Raw genomic sequence first — 17040 nt, 5'->3', positions numbered from 1 at the left:
GTGAAGTCTTCCTCTAAAAATAATTCCGAACGTGCAACTCGCGCGAAAGTACATTTCTGCACATGTGGTTGCCGTCGTGCCTCACGCGCCACACTGACTGTACCCGTCACTGTACGTCCCTCTCAAACCTCACTGTAAACACCGTGTTCCTCCGCCGGGAACCGGAGAAAAAGTAGTGCGCAGGTTATCGCTCACGTAACATCCAGTGAAAGTAAAGCAGAGACCCGCTCGAGACAGCAAGTTTTTAAATACGCATTTACAACATGTATCATCTTTAAACAACAACAATAATAATAATAATAACAATATTAATATTTTATCAATGCAAATAAATGAATACCAACACGAGACACTGTTTTGTCGCTATTATATGCTCTGCTGTGTAACTGTTCATGATGACATATATGTATGTATATATAGATATATTCAATACAATATAACTTGTAAAAGGCTTTTTTTTTTGTAGCTTACAGAAATAAAACAAGAACCGTGAGTTTCTGCAAACTCTGATTTGTTGGTTTCATTTAAATTAAATTAAGAAAGTGGAGCCGCTGCTCTCAAAACACGGCAGGCGGAGGGATACAAACTCTTAACACATGATGTCGCCATCAGCCCTTCCTACTTCACAGCTCACCTTCCGCCCCCCCCCCCCCCTCCTCCTCCCAACTCCCGCACCGGCGATCCTATTGGTCGAAGCCGCGCGCACGGCTCGCTCCCATTGGTCGCGCAGCCCCGTCAATCACAAGCAGCGGACGCCGCTCAGGGTAGATTAGGGCACCATTTGCCATAACTAAATAGTTACCTTGTACATCAAGTAGGGAGATACATTTTTTTTTATTTTTATGTTTTTTAAATTGGTAGCCCACTGCGCGTGGCGGAGAGTTACTGTTTGGTCTTCGGTGGAAACCTTCTCGTGCGTGAACGCAACAAAAGTGTGGCGTTTGAGTCTCGTTTAACAGATGTGGATACGCTGCTCGGGTAAGTCACTCCTCGCGTTTTTGCTACATTTGTGTTTCCTCTTGTGGTGTGTGTGTGTGTATGTGTGTGTGTGTGTTTAGGGGGGGGGGGGGGCTCTGACAGCTGTGTTGTCCGGCCGCCGTGCTGGAGATATTTGCATGTTTGTATCATTGTGGTAACTCTGATAGAGGCGGAAAAACCCCCTCTGTGTGTGTGTGTGTGTGTGCGTGTGAGTCAAGGACACGCGGTGCTGCGTGTACTTCTTTATTTTGATAACTTAACACCAGCAGTGCAGTTTAACATCTCTCTCAATGTCCGCTTTGCACGTTTCCCTCCTTTAAGAAAAACAGACAGCTCGCAGCCGGTGCGTGCGTGCGTGCGTGTGCGTGTGTGTAGTGCGCCACACTAACAACACTCCATAAAGAGCTGTCCGGAACGATTTACGACAAGTGTCAGCCCCGGTGTGTTTATTTCTTTCTTTATTTTCACGCGATTTCTCTTCATTTCTCTAAATGGATTTCATCTCCGCGAGCTGCACGTTCTAGTTTATTGGCAACTTTTATCGCGCCATCAATTGTCGTTTTAAATGACAGCTTTACATCGCAGTTTGTTTTTTGCCTCAAGGGAACTACTGATTGGTTAAATTGTGCCCCCCCCCCTCTTTTTAAATATACAATAAGCATATTGTATGCGCTTTCCTCATATCCTTTAAGCTATTGTGTCTGACGAATCATTTTATGTCTCTATCATGAGCCCATTTCCGACAATTGTGCCCTCGTTGCTGCGCGTAATTGCTTTTCTCCCGGGAGAGAGTGCCATCAAACTTCTAATTTCCTCCTCGAACCCGGAAACCATTTTGCTCGTGGAAGCAGCTCGCGTAATGATGGCATCAATTAAAGCTCCAGTCAAAGTCGGCTCTGAGATTACATTTTTAGATGTTTCCCATCCAGCACAGGTTTGGCAGGTGACTGGGATTACAGGGCAGCGAGACAATGGGGAGTGTCTCCTGTCAGGAGGACCTGCGATGTATCGCGTTGTTATCTGTAGTGCTGCAGGGAGGACAGACGAGCGCCTCAGCTACGCTTTCAGGTAAAGTCCAGGTTGCCAAAAGAAGAGAGGGTGTCACGGGATCCCCAGAGGGACACGGTCCAGATAAGGGTGCCGCGCGGCGCTGGTGAGCAGCAGAGCGGATTAGTGTGGCAGAGTGTTTGGCAGGAGGCCACGGAGGCTCAGTGTAACCACAGATGAGCGTCGGTCCCAGGTGACACGGAGAGCCGGAGAGCTTCATTTTGCGTCCCTGTAACACACCATCGAGTCCCGCAGGATCCCCCTCGGTTCATGTGGCATCGGAGAAGAAGAGCTGCATGATCAATTTCTTTCTTTTGGTGTCGTGCTCACAGGGCGGCATCCTCCGGTTCTACCGAGTGAAGCTGATCTGGAAGTTTTTAAAAACGTGTATTCTCTCTACTGACCAGCAGGGGGCGACTCCTCTGGTTGTATAGAAGTCTATGAGAAAATGACTCTACTTCTCTCTTGATTTATTACCTCAGTAAACATTGTAAACATGAGTTTATGGTCTCAATCTCTAGTTTCAAGTCTTCTTCAATACAGCATGATGTTCATTTAGTACATTATGGTCCATTTAGAGTCAGACAGACCATAAAGCAGAGTATGCTTTAGGGCGGGCTTAGTGTGATTGACAGGTCTCTACCAGAGACCTATATGGTGGCAAAATCGCCGAACTTGAGGCTTCATAACATCAGTCCACAAAGCAATGGGTGATGTCACGACAACTACGTCCACTTCTTCCATACAGTCTGTGGTCTTGCACATAACGATGCCCCAATCCTCTCCGGTTTATAAGACACCAACGTGGTCAAACATTTCACTACATTTCAATCAATTATTTTTAGACCTCGGCCTTTAAACTAAATTATCCCGCCTCTCTCTCAGGCAAAAATATAATCTGCTGCTGCAAAAAAAGGTTAATTTTCTCTTGAAGCACAACTGAAGTTGTTCCATAGTCATCCAGCCAAAATAAATGTACATAAATGGAGGTCATTTTTTACTAAAGAGTGCGTCCCCTGATGTCCTCGTTCAATCAACCTCTGCTGCTGCAGCTTCCTGCCGAATTGCCGCCGAGCTCTCCAGACCTTACAGAGTCGGTCAGAAGAAGCTCGGCCATGAAGCGGCTGAGTGTGCGTTAGTGCGCGGCCGTGCACTTCCTGGTGTGCGAGAGCATGTGAAAGTTCAGTCCGAGGTCTTTTAGCATGTGTGATGCACGGACATCTGTAATGGCACCAGTGTAGTTTTCATCGTCCATTGATCTGCTGATTGTTTTCTAAATGTCCTGTTTCGTTTCACCAACACTGGAAAACCCACATATGATAATAAGCCACGTCATATATTCAATTTACTATTTGGCAGAGGAAAGATGCAAAGAGCGTTTGGCAGTTCTGCTGAATTAATTTTTGGTATTCAGTCATCTATTTTCAATCAGTGGACTAATTGATTGATCTTTTCTGCTGCAGTTCAGTCATAAATCACTCTGACTTTTATTCAGTTGGATCAGAAGGGTTTGGGCCCCAACAGCTTTTTTTTGGTGAAAGAATAAGATTCATGAAGCTTAATTTCTAACAAATGTGTTATCACTCAGTTGTTTTTATCAGGACAATATGTTAGTTTCAGTTGTGGAGCTTTTGATTGTATCACCCGGCCTCCCTCAGAAGATGTTTCAGCAGATTTGATTCACACTGAAACGATCAGTGGATTGAGTTCACAGTAGATTTGCTAATCGAGTAACAGTTTAATTCATTATCAAGAAAAGAATGCTAAATGTTAGGGATGTCACGAGAACCGATGCTTATCGGTACCAAGTCGCTGCCACAATCCTTAAAACGTGACGATACACGGTTCTCTAGATACCGTCTGTACCGCTCAGGGCTCGAGAACAACAACGTCCTGTCGTCCCGGCGACTACTGAAAACGTCCCTGATAATGCTACATTGAAATCAACAGGAGGAGAGCTAGTTAACGTTAGCTGTTAGCTGTTAGCCGTTAGCCGGTGGGCAACACAGTCCTGCTAGGCTAAATAACGGAGCTAACGGCTAACGTACAGAGGCTGCAATGAGTTACATCATGATGCGTTCAAGCTCTGTTCAGGAAACATGAGTATCGGATTATAACGTTGCCATGATGTGTTCAAATGTAATCTTGTAAAATGTAGCGTTTTGTTGTGTATGTTGAAGCACAATGGGATTTGGTGTTGATATCGACGAGTACATTTCTGGTATTGTGACATCTGTAGCCTCTCTCGTTTCATGTTTTTGTTAATTGAATATCACATTTCCCCTGTTTTCTGACATTCATACCTTAAACAATAAGATGCAACCAAACAGCGGCCTTAAATATGACAGTTCAGACACTAGAGTAGAGATGTTAGTAGAAAGAGGTCCAAACTAAAGAGCAGCGGCACATTAACTCCCCGACAGACCTTCCAGAGCTCTCCATTAGTCCAGACCCCCCTCGAGACTCTGAAAGTGGATCCCGGGACTTTGGCGTGCGCTGTAATTTTAACTGGAGTCTCATTTCACGAATCAATTTGTTTGCTGGCCCGGACGCAGCATCGATCAGCTTTAATCACCGCTGAAGCTCCGGCTGCGAGAATGACGTCGGGTTACCGCGGAGGTTAAAGGAGCACGTTTTGTGTGTTAACCGAGGTGTTCGTGCTGAATAGAGGTGAGCTGCACCACTCCGGCGTCGGACTGAAAGCCTTGCACCACAAAAACATTTTGTTATTTCTGTTTCAGCAGAAAGGAGCAGTTACTACCTGCTCCGGTCTTGTTGCTTCCGCGGCCTTTTGTGTGCCGATTCCAGGGCCGGTTTCTGTCCGTGGCTGTTCCCACGCTGAGCGAGAACAGGAAGAACTCAGCCGCGCAGCAGGCCTCTGCCTTCTGCTATTATGGCTATGATTCAATCATGGCAGGGCAGCGCTTCACCCTCACAGAGAGAGAGAGAGAGAGAGAGACGTCCTCACTCACTCTCCGTTAATGGAACTTGAAGCCAAAGGTGTTCTTTTTCTTTTTTGCACAAAGAGGAGACCATCAGCCACTTAACGTGGGAAGTAGCGGCGGCAGCAAGCCTCACCTCACACCCCCCCCCCCCCCCCCCCCCCCCGCCCTTACTGCTGTTTCAAAATGGCCTCCATTTCTGTGCTTGCAGCCAGAGAAGCACCACGCCAGGCGGAGGAACCGGGCGAGCTTCGCCTCTCTCGGTGCTGCTGATCACACCTACTATTTGTTTTCTTTGGCACGAACCGGAGTGGAAAAGTTCAGCGTGGTACACTTTTGGGATTTGATTCATTTTCAGCTTCTCATGCAGCCAATTAGCAGCAGTAGAATCAGTTAGAATCAGGCAGGCATTTGGTTTTTCTGACACTCTACAGACTAAATTGTGAAGAAGAGTCTACAGAACAGATAATTATCACCAGTATAAAATATTGATGGAATTTTAGTTCAGCCCCAAAACTCGGAAAAGCATGTTTTCTTGAAACAACCACTAAAACCACCGTTTGTCAGTCAGAATCTGTGAAAAACGCCATTATTATTAGATTCCCAGCTTTCACGTGCAATGAACGCTTCTGTCAGAAAAAGCAGCCAAAACGAAACTTAAAATGGTGATTTCAGTACAAACATTTTATTCTGCATGTTCTCATTTAACATCTCGCCCCGAATAAATATTTCACTTTAACCAGATTGTGTAAAAACATTACATTGTGAGCTCCTCAGTGAAACTATGAAGTCATGATTGATTCATCTGAGACCAACAGTCATGTGACAACAAGGAGGAGAAACTCTGACTGAACTACAGGAAGTGAACACAGAGAGGAGAGGAGAGGAGGGAGAGGAGAGAGGAGAGGAGAGGCTGAAACATGTCAATAGTTTATAAACTATATATGAAACACTTAAGAGCCTCCATTTCTTTTTCCTTTTTTTTTTTTTAAATAAATTATCCAAGAAATTGAACTTGCGTTTATTTCTTTTTAATGATTCATGACATTGTTATTGTGCACTGAAGACATGTTCTGGTTCTCTCTACTTCTAGTCCGGGTGGTTCTGTTCCCACAGAGGAGCAGACTTTATACTGGAATGAAAATCAAGGCCACAGACGGTAAAATGTGACAGGAGAGAAAAAACTGAGAAAATATTGCTAATGTTCAACCAAGAAACATTTGCGTTTTCTACACTTTTACACACTTGTCATAATGTCTTTTCTCGCCCCGATACAACTTCTGGTCTTTAAGAACTTGTTGGGTGAGCTGAAATGCTTCTGATTCCTGTTTTTCTGGCCGAGCCTGAACGGCTTTTATCTTCACACCAGCTGGGAACACTTGAAGAATAAACGTGTCCCGTCTGTGGTTTGCTCTCTGCAACAACATCCACCTCGGTCTGCCATGAAACACCAGACGAGTGGAGCCTCTTGTTTCCTGTTTGTTCATCACATGTATTACATATATCATAAAGGGGTTAAATAACCCACCACGTACACACACGTACTCAAACCTGTCAACTACCAACAGCTAGCATGGGATGCTAATATCTTATTCATATATTTCATCATTGTTCACATTTCTTTTAGATGTGTATTGAGGTGATGGTCTTCTATGGCTGCTTTGTGATAACAAAGCCTTCAGTAAAGCATATTTATTTTTAATGTTTTCTTCAAAGCAATGCATCGGAAAAAATTACATTTGTATCAAATTGTAGTTTTTGTATTTGCAGTTTCTTTGGACCTGAAATGATTAGTCGATTAATCGATACGTCAGAACGTTTGATAATCAATTCATTAATCAAAATCCTTTAATCTGTGTTGGCTGTCTTAGTCGTATGAAATAGAATTTTGTGACATTTAACATTTAAAAACCAGACAATCAGTTTTTAACAATTGATTTATCAAGAAAACGATCATTAGTTGAAGCCCCAGAAGAATGGCGGGATCCTTTCCTGGTCGAAGCTTGTTTGGAGCTATTTGCCAACATGTCCTCCGGGATCTGACCCTCAGGGCCGAAGTGAAGGATTATGGTCCAGAGGAGCTGTGGCCGCGGGGCAACACAGCCTTACTTACACAGGACTAATCCCCCCCCCCGTCCTCCAGGAAGCCCTTAACTGAGCCATCGTCAGCTGCCAATCTACGGGTTAAACATCAATTAAGGTAATGAGGAGGAGGAGGAGGAGGAGGAGTCTCTCTGAAGTGGCAGCTCGGTTGTGATGGCGGTGCTGGATGGAGGCTGGTTCTGTGCTGGTTCAGCTGTGTCTGTTTGGTGATTCTGTCTTTAAATTTGTCATGAATTGAATTTTACATCCAGATCTAAACATTTGCCGTCTGCTAGATTTTAGTCTTTGGAGGAAACTTTGTCTACAGCAAAGAAGCTCCGCCTTTTATATTTCTGGTTTGTTAGAAATAAAAACAGGAGAAGAAGAAGACCTGCGGGGGAGCGTCTTCTCTGTGGTTGAAGAGGCAAAGAAGAAGAGCTGCACCAATTACAGACGCCTCAACTTCAGCTAAAGAAAATACATAACCCGCCCACACCGCTGTGATTGACAGCTGATCTGAGCAGCAGCAGCAACAAAGATTTGAGACACAAATGAAAATACAATCTCGTAGATTTCCACAGGAAATGTGTTGTATTAAATTAATGTTTATTGCCGAGGGCTTTAGAGGAAATTAACGATAAAGTCTTAAAAGCATTTTGTGCAAACAAATCAAAGTGTGATGAAGAGCGTCATCCGTCCCCCGAGTGTTACCAAGTCGGTTTATTTAAACAACCGTCGGTCTGTCACACAGCCTCCGGTATGTTTTATTGTTCAGACGCCACTTGCTAATATTCAGCCTCCTGATTACTTGAGATGATCGTGAGAGACGCTCTTCTGGGGTCTGTGGTGCTGCAGCGTCTGCCGCTGCTCATCTGACTCCGGTGGTCTCAGAGAAGCTGTTGTGTCGTCTCTCTGAGGTCGATGCGATGGGTGTAGAAAAAGAATATAGAAACCCTTTTTATTGTCGTATACATATACACATACATGAAATTTGACCTCTGCATTTGACCCATCCCTGTATATAGGGAGCAGTGGGCTGCCAATGATAGGCGCCCGGGGAGCCGGGGGTTCAGTGTATTGCTCAGGGACACTTCGACACGTGACACGTCTCAGTCGACGATCGAACCGTTGACCCTGCGGTTACCAGACAACCCTCTTAAGCCAGTGAGCCACGGTCGTGTGCGTGCGTGCGTTTCCATTTGGAACACTTCTGCCGTGTTCAATATTTAACAAACACAGATGACGAAGTCTTCAGACGCATCACTATTTCATGAGCACAGCTCTTAAGATGACTCAGAGATTTGATAGAATCCCAAAACCTGCTTCACTTTCCGTTCCGCCGTCTTTTCATTTTTATCTTTCTACTCCTCTAAACGGCGGCCATCTTTCTCAGCTCTGAGAGAATACCGTCGATGGAATATGTTTTAAAGCATAACTAAGATGATGAATACTTGAGTGTCTTGAATGTTGATTTTTATTTTTGAGTAACGCCACTTCTGTAGTTATTTGAACCCAAACAGAGATCTTTTCCTAAACCTAACTAGTTTGTGTGATGTTAAACTATCACGAGCGTCTCTGTTTTTAACCTGTTATGGATGAAACTAATCGTCCAAGCGGCTCCGTCCTGAGCTGGCTCCTGGTTTAAGGACTATTTGGTGCAAAAGGCTCCTCGACCTGGAGGTCGAGGGGCCTTCTAACCCACAGCAGCGTGCTCCTAATGCTGGGACTGTGATCTTTATCTCCTGGTCAGTAATCAGTGAAACATTAGGAAGTAGTGTTGCTACTAAAACAAACCTGTCGTGGCTTTCTGCAGGTCTCAGCTTCCAGCACCAGCAGCCTCCTAAAAACATCCTGTTTGCTGGAGTTTTATATTTTTTGTGCTCCGACTGTCACCCCGGCCTGAATTCTAACTAACCCTCTCTGGTTTACCGCAGACTTTCCATTCCTCTGTGGAATAAACCGAGCGGAGCCTCAGATGATGGATTCGGGGGAAGTAGGGCAGCAGGGTGGGCGGGACTTTAAAGAGTCTCGTAATCGCAGAAAGGTCACCGGATTGTTCGGCCGTGTGCCCCCCGAGCTATAGATGCTGAACTTCTACCCACACACAAGAACACGACCTGTGACGTCACTGATGGTTTCATCATGGCATCCTCTGAATCTGTGGAGCAGCGTTGGTCCCACAGCTCACCGGCTCTCTTCACGCTGATCGCTGCAGTCGTCCTCTGAAGAGCCGGTTACGTAAAACACAAACGGAAATGAGAAAATAAATAAAGGAACAGAACAGAACCTGTGTGGTAAATCCCTTCTCAGTTGTTGATTCTTGCTAAAAATATCCTGTTCAGGGCACTAAATTTATCCGGTCCGCCTCGGAAGAAATTGCTGGAAATAACCCGCTTTGGAGCCAAAATGGAAATCTGCGCTGACCTCATTCTGGCTGCGAGGTAGAATCAGACGAGCAAATGAAGAAAAACCCCACTGAATGCACGTAACACGTATTCTGATCAGGGATTATGGAATCTGTAGGACTCTCGCTGCATCTCATCTCCGGGTGTCTCGCTCTCCTCTCTTTTTATGTCGCTGCAGCACTTTCATCCAGATTAAGTTGTGTTTTCTTTTAAAGAGGTTATCCCACGCAAAGCTAGCCAAATGGACATTGTATCAAGACACAATGTTCTATGTAGGTTAAATGCAACTTAAACCCGATACAATTTGCAGGATTAACCTTAAATAACAGGAGCTCTGAGCGGGAAGCCGCTCCCTCACTAACCGGGGCCCGGCTTGACCTTGACTGTCGCCGTGGTGTCGAAATCCACTTAGATTCAATTTGGATCCGTTTAGTTCAGCTTCTGGGAACCTTCAGCAATACGGACTTTGAGTTTAAACTCCATCACGCCGTCAATAGTCTCTGTAGAGTAGAGAGGGGTTGAAGAGAAGAAGAGTGATTGCGTAACTGGTCTTTGTGGATATTTCTCTTGTATTACTGTTAGTTATTATCTACAGAGCACACAGATATGTAGCTTTATTTAACAACACTGTCAATAAGTGAGGCGTTAGTGATCTGCTTCAGGAAACCTTTACTCGCCCTCATCCACGCAAAGGTCAGAGGTCAAGGTCAGCGTAGCTTAGCTTAGCTTAGAGGTCGGAGAGTTTTTAGTGTCTTGCTCATCGGCAACAAAGCAGAGCACGCGCTGGCTAACGTGGGACTTGTTCCTATTTGTATTCTTCTGAGTTCTGTATTTCTTCGACAGTTTGTCATCAGAAAGTGTGTAATCACGTGGTGCATGAATATAATTTCAACAATTCATGGGAAAATATTACAAAATGTTATGAATACTCATGAATATTATGTAACACAACATTGCATTATTACATTTTTTAATCACAAAGTGATTCAACACAGTTACAAAACAGAACACTGCGTCCTTTTGTAAAGTAACGCTTTATGTTCAGCCGTTAGTGTTGAATTCCTCCTCGTTTGGATGATTTACAGGCGACTCCTCCCACATGTTTCCCCTCAACAGGTGTGCTGCGCTCTCATTGGCTGGACCAGAGTCGTGCAGTGTGACGCTGTTCTCTCATCTGATAATGGCTGCTTAAAAACCTGACTCTGATAAATTGCATCCATATTTCGGCAAATTCGACGTTATTTTACAGCTGATTCCATTCTTATCATAATCTGTGACTCCGTCCGTGTTTTGCACGTCATGGAAATCAAACATAACGGTGACCTTGTTATCATTGCGTCACGTGTGTCTATGTGAAACATTTCATAACTCCGAACTCAATATTTCATAACACAGCTGGAATCAAAGGTTAGCGATGTTGCTGGAGATCCAGTAAGAGCAGCACAGACCAGGGGGATTAGGCCGACTCTGAATCACTCGGCTGCATTGGATCCTGCTGGATTAAGGCTCCTCTGTCCCGCGACCGGAGCTGCAGCCTCCACGCTGTGCACACGGAGGGTTCACTGCAGGTCCATCTGCTGCTGCTGCTGCTGTCACAAAGCTAAGAGAGCAATGCAACGCAGAAGACGGTGAAGGAAGAAGTGAGCGGAGAGCAAACAAACAAACAGGAGAAGTTGGGATGTGGATCAAGGAGAGCTGCACTCCTACAAGACCGGAGGAAGATGCAAGAGAGAGGAGAAGTGAAAGACGCTGTTTTAGGAAAGCGTTCCTTCCTCCGATGCGTCATTCAGGATTCAGTCAAAATAAACCACAGGACTCACTCTGCCTCCAGGAGCAGAAGTGTTTCATAATCAAAGGTCTTTTTGCTGACTCAACCTGAATAGTATCTGCTCGGTGCGTTTGCCAGATAGCGTTTTGTTGCAGTGGGTGCCAACATGTCCAATCTTTAATTTGTTCTTCTGAGCAAAAAGAGACGGAAGAAGTGAAGATGCTCTCACTAAAGTTCTACTTCTGTGGAATCAGTTTATTTATTAGAGGTTGTAACACGATAGTTCTGCCAGTAACACTGATAAAAAGCCCAAACACGCATCAGTAGTGAACGATGTGAACACATTCACATCACTCCTTTCTGTCTGTCTCCCTAAATACCAACCTTTGGCTTCCCTCCTGCTTCCTCTCTGCTGATGTTGGCTCAGCCTCGCCGCCAAACTTCTGACGAGCGTCTTTAGATGAATGACGAGAGATTAACTTTGTCACCTCTGTGCTTTCTCTTGAGTGTTCAGACACGAGTCTCATGCGGGCCGATCTGGTCCAGTTCCACGGATCAGACCGGTCTCATCCAGCAGTCAAAGCAATACCTACGAAGAGTAACGCGCTGCAATACGTACGTATTTATCCACATAGTCATTAACAAGGACGCATAAAGAGAGCTAAAGCAAACACGATGAGTCCAACAGAACGCAATCTATCAGACAGTTCACCCTGTTTGTTCCCCGTGTGACACGAGTCCATCTGGAGGTCTGTAGTTATTTTAACTCAAACAGTCTTTTCCTTAACTCTAAGTATTCACCATCTCTTTCTGAATATAAGTATTTGTGTTGCCTACATTGAACTGAGTTCTCTATGAAGATGCAAGAACGTATCCATGAAACAAGCAGACATTGACACGTGGTGCTGGCGTTTGTAGGAAAAGGCAGAAGAAATGAGGAGTGACTTATTGTCTGGTATTTAACGAACAGTCGTAACAGGATACGTTGCACGGATCCACGTGGTCCAGACTGGAACTGGAGGACTAATGGGTTCCGTGTGAGATCAGGGGAACCAGAACTCAGCCCGAGTGCCGTGCCACCAAAGTGACGGGGTTACGATGGCGTGAGAGCAGGGGCTGCTGGCCAGCGCTTCTGCACAGCTGAAATAGCAAGCAGCAGAGCCAGGAGCTGAAACACTACACCCAGGCTTCTCTTTCTTTCTTTCTTTCTTTCTTTCTTTCTTTCTTTCTTTCTTTCTTTCTTTCTTTCTTTCTTTCTTTCTTTCTTTCTTTCTTTCTTTCTTTCTTTCTTTCTTTCTTTCTTTCTTTCTTTCTTTCTTTCTTTCTTTCTTTCTTTCTTTCTTTCTTTCTTTCTTTCTTTTTTTTTTCCACCTCTCCTCCTCACCCTGCCTCTCTCTCTCTCCTCTCCTCCTCACCCTGTCTCTCTCTCTCTCTCTCTCTCTCTCTCACCTCTCCTCCTCACCCTGCCTCTCTCTCTCTCTCTTTCACCTCTCCTCCTCACCCTGCCTCTCTCTCTCTCTCTCTCTCTCTCTCTCTCTCTCTCTCTCTCTCTCTCACCTCTCCTCCTCACCCTGCCTCTCTTTTCATCTGAGGTCCTGGCATTTTCTCGCTCTTCATCATCAATTTCTAGCCTCCATTTCCCCCCCCCCACCACCCCCACCCTTACCCTCGGCTCTCTACGGTCCCGCCTCCCACACCTCTCTCCCACTTCCAGCGGAGCGCGGCGGAGAGGTTGCGGCCTCATTTGAATATATCCGAATGTATTCCGACCTCCTCCTCGCTGGGGCGTGGCGCCGTTTTACGGTCGCACAGCTGTGGCGGTGCTTTGGGACCATCTGCATCGGGGCTCAGTCAGTTAGCCGCGGGCTAACGTGGAGCAGGAGTGTGTAGAGAAGCAGCTTCTTCCTCCTCGTCTTCCTCTGTTGTAGAGCATCCATTACCCAGAGTCAAGAAGAAGAAGAATCCTCATGTTTGTGTGTTCATCCATGAACATGTATCAATTTATGTGCGAGTATATCGCTGTACCAAGGTGTGGTTTTGCCATTGCATCCTTATTAAAGGATGATTTTACAGAGTTTTACTGTACAAATGCATAGAATGAATACAGTAGAATAAAGTCAGCGCTGTTAGCTGCGAGCCGCCGGCTCAGCCGTCTCCACGTTGAGAGCCGTGTGATGACGATCCTTAAATAGGCTGTGATTTCTTTGCATTTAGCATATTTAATAACTTCAATTGCTTTAAGAATAAATATCTGATGATTCCTGACAGTTAGCTGAGGACACGTTTCTGTCTGTATAGAGAACAGTGTTGGCGTTTGACACCCAAACACCAAAGTCCATCGTCATTAATACACGAGCCCTAAATATTTATTAACACCTTCATTGTACAGCATAAAAGTTTCTTTTGAAACCAGGACTAAGATATCTGACTGCAGTCTTTTCGGTCCTTTTTCTGGTGCTTCAACCACTCATCTCAACAATGCATCTAGTGGTCTTCATCGTGTACCGACGGATCTGTAAAACTGACTTTCTCCACAAAGAATCCCACAAAAGCACCACTTTGAGTCTTGTTTCCCAGAGATGTGCTCATAAAGTTTCTTGGAAATGAGTCAAACAGCAGGAAAAAAGCTTGAAAAAGGACCAATCCACTAAAGAAGTCTTTGTCAACTAAGACCAGATTGACCATTAGGCATCATCCTTTTTGTTCTGGCGTTATATTTTGTTTATATATGTTAGCTCACAGAGACAATTCAAATAGTTCATATTTGGCTCAAGAGGCGCTTAAGAGCTTCTCCGGCCACAGAAACGGGATATTCTTCTGTCTTTTGGAGCGATTTAAAACTAAAGAACATGTGCAGATACCACGACCTCCTTTCAACTGCTGCTGAGATGCGTGTCTCTACGAGTGATCTTATTTTATTTTATTTGTTTCGTTTCGCGGTGAAAAAGCACAGCGGTGCCTTCAGTCGATAGAGAGCGTGCTGGTTGCTCTCTTCTCCCGGCGGGCCGTGTCAGTGCAGGCATTAGATAACGTTTTATTTGATGGCGTTCAATGGCTGACTCGTCCTCACCTCTCGCCCAGGCCTCTCCAGCCCACACGCGCTGCCATGCAAAAAGCAAACGCACACAGACATCCACCCACACACACACACACACACACACACACACACACACACACACTCTCTCTCTCTCTGCATCCTTCCTCTGGAGGATTCTGGCAGTTGTTTATGTTATTGAACTGGTTATCACATCGCAGCTGGAACAGCACCAGGCTCGGAGAGAAAGAGTCCTCCCGCTTTCTCAAGGAAGGCAAAGACAGTGTGGGGGGGGGGGGCAGAGGGACGACCAGATGAGATTATGTTTAAAGGTTTTTGCACAGCGCTCATCAGCATCGTCAGCCAGCAGGAAAACCAAACAGAGTGTGATCTTTGCAGAGCAGCTTTGCACATTCGCTGCTGCTTTGACAACACGTCCTCCTCACCAGACAACAGGACAGGACATTGTTCATCAGCGCCGAGCTTCACGTGACGGTTCTGTGATCTGCCACTGCTTTGGTTACGCTTTGGTTTGGTTTAGGCCAGCAGATCTGCTTGGTTATTGTCGGGGGAAGTCTGTGGCTGTTGGTAGGAAACAGGATTTGAACCCACGACTCTTCCTCCCCGAGAGGTTGCGGCGCTGAAACGGTGTCATAAAAATGTAAACGTCTTTTCTTTTAAAGACCTTTATACGCGAGGATCTGTTCCTCCTTTTGTGTGATTCATTCGCATGCCAATGTATTTCTTTCAAATGTTTTTGGTAATTTCACACAGAACGCATTTATTACACGGAGGAGAAGCGACGGCTTTGATTTTTCAGAACGTTCTTACAGCGAACAAAGGCATCGACCAATCCCGTTGTGTTCAGTGACATATTCAAAATGTACACTATAGTGTGCAACAACCGGGAGGATCTGTAGTTTGAAACCAATAACTTTATTACTCCTTTCAACCTTGACAAAGTCAGCGCGGACCAGATCCTCTCCCGCTCTTCTTACCTTTCACAATAAAAGCCCAAGACATATACATACATACATAAAAACCTCAATAAAATATCTTACAGTATCTTACTTAGGCTATACAACAGTTTAAAATTCCAGAATTCTGGATCCCAATTTGATGTCGCAATAAAAGAAAAGAAAACAATTTATCCGATGCTACCCATCGTCCGCTAACGGCTAACAGCTAACGTGAACTAGCTCTGATTTAACTAGTATTCATTGCTAACAATGTAGCATTATCAGTCTTTTGATCCTCGATACCATACTTTAGAGAAAATGGGTACCGCCACGTTTTCATAATTTTGGCATTAACTTGTTACCAAAGTCTCTCCTCTCGTGAGTCGTGACCCCCCTTCCTGTCATTATTTCAACCTTTTGAATGCCAAACAGTTTTGGGGATTTTTATTTTTATTTTTTGCTCCGGTCACATTTTACTCTTAAAGTTTTTAAATTACCGGATTATCTGGTACAAGACTTTTAAATCGGACGTGTAGAACACGTTTTTGATAAAATAATCACAATTGTAAGTTTAATTTTGGCTGCTTTTGTTCGTGGCATATGATGAGTTCAAGGGCCGTCGGAAAGTAGATAATCTGATGTTAATGATGGTTTTTACAGCTTCTGGCTATAATAAACGGCGACTGTTTAAAGAAAACGTGCTTTTCAAACCCAGCCGGCGGGTTCTGGGGTCCAGAGGGATAAAGCTATTTCATTTCTTTTGTTTCGTACAGGTGTTCATGTTATTGTGTACAGAGGGCCTCTTGAAATGCCTTCAGTGGAGCGGATGATTAGCATCACCAGCTTCAAAGGGCATTGAACCTGTAACCTTCTGTACCATAATGCCTTGCTGTAGGACGAGTCACATACAACCCACCTGACTCCAGTGTTGCCCGAGTTGTGCCTGTTGAGTCCCACTACAAAATGTAAATGAATGCTGATAAATGTTTCCTTTGACGGCGCACGCAGCAGGTTAGCAGTGACTGAAGGAAAGAACAGATTTAAAAAGTCTGCAGTAGAAGTTACAAAAACTTCTTTTCTGCTGTGTTTTGCACACCCAGCAAGAATACATAATCCAGAGATGTGTTGTGTTTTATTCCCTTTCACCCCATGGTTTTCTCCTCCAATCCAAAGAAGTGCTGCGCTTTCAAATCCCCTCTCTTCTCTCTCAGCTTTGCTCTTTCTCTTCTTTTCTTTTTTTTAACAAACTGATACCCGTCGTCCTAAATATCCCGCCTGCGCTCCACCGCAGTTCACTTCGCGGTGGGAAAACTTTTGTCTGACAAAAGCGTTTGGAAGAGTCTCCGAATCCTTCTGTGATGAGTCTTCTTCAGTCTCCCGTCAAAGGAAAAGCGTCTCGCTGCGTTTCGCTGAGCGCCGGAAAAGTTTCACCCCCCAACAGTCGAGGAAGCGTTAACACCACACGATGATCGAGAAAGAGTCGACTTAGGGGTCGAGGGTTCATTGTTGTCTTTATTTATTATGAGATCCACACCGTGTGGTCAGACTGTCGTTAGTGATCTGACACGGTGAAAGTGCCGCCACCGCTTTCAACGAAGCAAAAGAAGCTTAGTGCTTTTAGCCCGCAGTCCTGGTCCGGTGTAGCATCTGTTGTTAGCCGGACACAGCACACACACACACACACACACACACACACTCACACGCCAGAGGGTCATGAAGCCCTGTTTTATGGGGAGAGAGTGTGTGTGTTAGTAGGTGGGTGATACAGTATGAAGGAAGGCCTTTCACAGAGGACAATTCCTCTGGAGTCACAACGTGTGTGTGT

General features: G+C 45.0%; 1 protein-coding gene across 4 annotated transcripts in view; it reads left to right on the top strand.

Moving 5' to 3' along the window:
• The first annotated feature begins 695 nt into the window (after positions 1–695).
• mef2d (myocyte enhancer factor 2d) overlaps positions 696–17040 on the top strand; it is a 101010-nt gene continuing 84665 nt past the window's right edge. Inside the window, exon 1 of one of the 4 annotated variants that reach the window (XM_076081235.1) lies at positions 696–978. The gene's annotated coding sequence lies outside the window, so the exon portion shown is untranslated. The remainder of the gene's footprint in view (positions 979–17040) is intronic. The other 3 variants (XM_076081234.1, XM_076081238.1, XM_076081236.1) reach the window with 3 other exon arrangements.

The sequence above is a fragment of the Anarhichas minor genome, unplaced genomic scaffold (genome assembly GCF_050575085.1).
Source record: "Anarhichas minor isolate MPS153535 unplaced genomic scaffold, ASM5057508v1 ptg000079l, whole genome shotgun sequence".
NCBI lineage: Eukaryota > Metazoa > Chordata > Actinopteri > Perciformes > Anarhichadidae > Anarhichas > Anarhichas minor.
This window is presented reverse-complemented; position numbering and strand designations above follow the sequence as displayed.